Raw genomic sequence first — 3,549 nt, forward strand, 5'->3', positions numbered from 1 at the left:
AAGCCCAAATGGCATTCTAGTATATTGCATCAACCCCTTCCCCGGTACGACAAAAGCTGTCTTAGCTTTACTTTCCGCACTAAGAGGAATTTGGTGGTAAGCTAATTTCAGGTCAATCTTGGAGATATAATGAGCCCCATTTAGTTTATCGAGAATATCGGCCATGAACGGTATGGGATAAGCGTCTTTAACTGTGACGTCATTTACTTTACGCACATCCAAGCATTGGCGATAAGTGCCTTCCGGCTGTTTGACCATACACACCGGGTTGCACCACTCACCATTGGATGGTTCAATTAATCCCTGACGTTCAAGATTCTCTGAATTTTTGATGAAATATTCGCACACTTTTGGTGACATTCGATGATTTTTTTGACGGATGGGTGGATGATCCTCCGTGTTAATTACGTGTTCCACTAACGTTACGGCTGGTAACTTATCTGGGAGAGGGGGAACTAACTGTTTTATTAGCGAGTCAAGTTCCGCTTGTTCTTCAGAGGAAAGTTCCATGAGACCTGCGCATTCTTCGAAGTTAATTGGTTTATTGGGTTTACAGAACGCGATCCTAATAATAGGTTTTTCAGCCATCCACAGCCTTTGGATACTAGTATCAATTACTACTCCGAATTTAGTCAGAAAATCTACTCCTAACACGCATTGATCGGTTAAGTCGGGGATTACTTTGATTTCTAAGTCGCGAGTCACTCCAGCGATAGTGACCGGCAGAATAGCCTCGCCTACTATGGTTACAATAGTTCCATTAGCCAACATTACGTGACCCGATTCAAGTTCCTTTATTTTATTACCATTTAACTCTACGATTGATTTACCAATAGCGTTCAAGTAAGTTTTAGAAGAGCCAGTGTCAACCAGTGCCTGAGCTTCAGCACCACCAATTAATAATTTAATGTATGGTCTCGAGTGAGGCCCGATTCCACACAATTCATCAAGGTTAATACCAGATTCGCGACACTTAACATGTGCCGAATCTTGGGTCAAGTTATTTGTATCTTTTTCCTGAACACCTACCGTTTCAGTCAAAAGTTTACAAGTTACTTCTGAATCAGTTAAGCTCGATTCAGAGTGATTTACTGGTGGCTCGACTAATCTCTTACTTGAGACATTATTAAAAACGTTATTTTTATGTTCCATTAGAGGATTACTTGAATTGGGCGATAATGATGTTGAATTTAGGTTAAGGTTTAAATTTTCTTCTAATTTATGGTCAGTGAGGGTCAAAAGTGTAGGATAAGGAGGGGCATTGACCCTAAGTCTGCTCTCCTCCACTAGTTTCCCTGACAATAGTCCGAGTCGCAGTTAAATTTCGTAAATCCCGCTTTACCGCAAATGAAGCAGAATTTCTTCCAAGTTATTTTACATTCTTTCCACGAATGGTCCTTTCCTTGACAATTAAAACAAGGGGGTCTGAATCTTTCTTAATATTATTTGGAGCCACCGGTTTTTCTTTAATTTTACCCGCAAAAGCGAATTCAGGGAAAAACGAGTCTTCCGGTTTTTGTGGTTTTCTCTCGACCGTGAGAGAACTTAACATTCGCTCAACGTCTGCCGCAATGAGGGATAACTCTTCTAAGTTCATAAATTCGCGACGTTTAATGCATTTCTTAAGTTCAGGTTGCATATTCATGTAAACTCTATCTAACATTTCGGTATTCGTCACGGCACGGTTGAATTTTCGATACAAACCACGCATACAGGTAATGTAATTGGCAGTGGATTCACCCGCGCCTTGAATTCTATTAGTCACCTAATCTTCAAGTCGCCATTGATAATTTACGTCACCAAACCTAGCACGACATGCTGATTTAAATTGGTCCCATGTGGACCAGTTATGTTTATTCTGCCTGTACCAGTGGAGTGCTATACCGTCAAGCAAAAGAACTGCGGCGCGAAGGACCTCTTCACTTGTGATTGACGAGATTTCTAACATATCGTCCACGCGTTCCAAAAACTCCTCAACACTAACCGTACTATCCCCCGCGAATTTTATATTCCATTTACGAACAATTGAATCTAGGGGTTTTCTAGGGGAAGCTGCGACCCGCTCGCGATCAAGGTTTGGAGACAACTGACAACGAATGTCATTTAGCTCATCTCGATTGGTTGAGAGCCGATTTTCCTTCAAATGCGCATGTTCAGCGTGACACTCCGCATTTGTTGCGCATTGACAACTGATCGGTCTAAAAAGGTTAGATTTTTCGGGATCTTTATATCTTAGTCTACTTTGACCCCTGGGCGAGTCAACATCTAGGTTGGATGAGCCCTGGTTCATCGATTGATCAATTAGACTTTCTGAATCTAGTTCAATTAGACTCGAACTAGATAGAGCCCTGTTAGAAAACTGGGCCAGACTTGGCCCTTGACTGGGCCTGTCTAGCGCCTTGATTGGGCCAGGTTTAGGGTCGTCTAAGTACTGGCGAGATAATTTGCCAGGATTGGGCCATTCACTGGTCAACCTCTTTGTTATAGTCCCAGTCGATGGGTCTAATATCCCTGGTTTAGAAAAGGCCGAATTGCCTTCTGAGAATTTACTCGTTGGGGGTTTGATTATATCCGGTCGACTAGGGGTTAACAGGTTCGCGCCTGATTGACTTTCAGAAATATTCCATGTAGCGTTGTCTATTTTCGCGATTACACTATCAGAATATTTTGGCAATGAAAAATCAAATTTTGGTTTTTCAATCGTTGCCGTCATTATCCCCGGTTTATAGAATTGAAATAATTCAAATGGGGGTGTCACCTGGTGTGTTAGTCCTAATGGGCCCGGTGTTTCCGAAACTCGCGAAAAAGTGACCGAGTTCGCTACTGACGATCCAACTGTCACGTAAGAGTGAATTGAACTAGTCGTTGATACTGTCGGAAAAAGTGTATTTTGCGAACACGGCAATGCAGCTAAAAAACCTACTGCATTATTATCAGAAATCGGGACCTCGCGTCTGTTTTCAATTGAATTTGAATTCGTATTTACCTCTGAACTAATTCCCGGGGGCTTAATTGAATTTGGATTTCATCAGAGGGTAACCACTCGACTAAATTTTCTCCAGCAGAAAGGCGCAAATAACGCGATGCGCGATCTCGGAGTATCTCAAGGGTTCCATGTGAATTAATTTTAAAAGAATCTAAATAGGTTATTAATTGGTCGCGAAACCAATTGTCAAATAAATTTGACCCATGGTTAACCGGTGAAGCCATTTTAGAAAATTTTAACAAATGATTTATGGAAATATTCTTTATTGTTCGGTAAGGATTTAAGAAAGGATAATCGTTCGCGACGCTCTGTCAGAAAGTTCGGACCACACTTTTAAAATTTAAATGTCCCAAATCAACAAAATTTTAGTCAATTTTCATTGCTGAATTTTCACAAAATTTTACTCTTAAGTGATTTTGTATTTTTGAATAAACACAATAATACAGTCGATAATTTAATTATTTTTACTTTACAATGAAAATAATCAAAGAAATAAAATTTTATTGATAATAAACTTGTCCGACACTGCGAAGCTTTTGAACTATTCCGGGAAAATATTTCAA

Source organism: Leptopilina boulardi, unplaced genomic scaffold (genome assembly GCF_019393585.1).
Source record: "Leptopilina boulardi isolate dan_hultmark-lab unplaced genomic scaffold, ZJU_Lbou_2.1 LbouV2_234, whole genome shotgun sequence".
In the NCBI taxonomy this organism is placed as follows: domain Eukaryota; kingdom Metazoa; phylum Arthropoda; class Insecta; order Hymenoptera; family Figitidae; genus Leptopilina; species Leptopilina boulardi.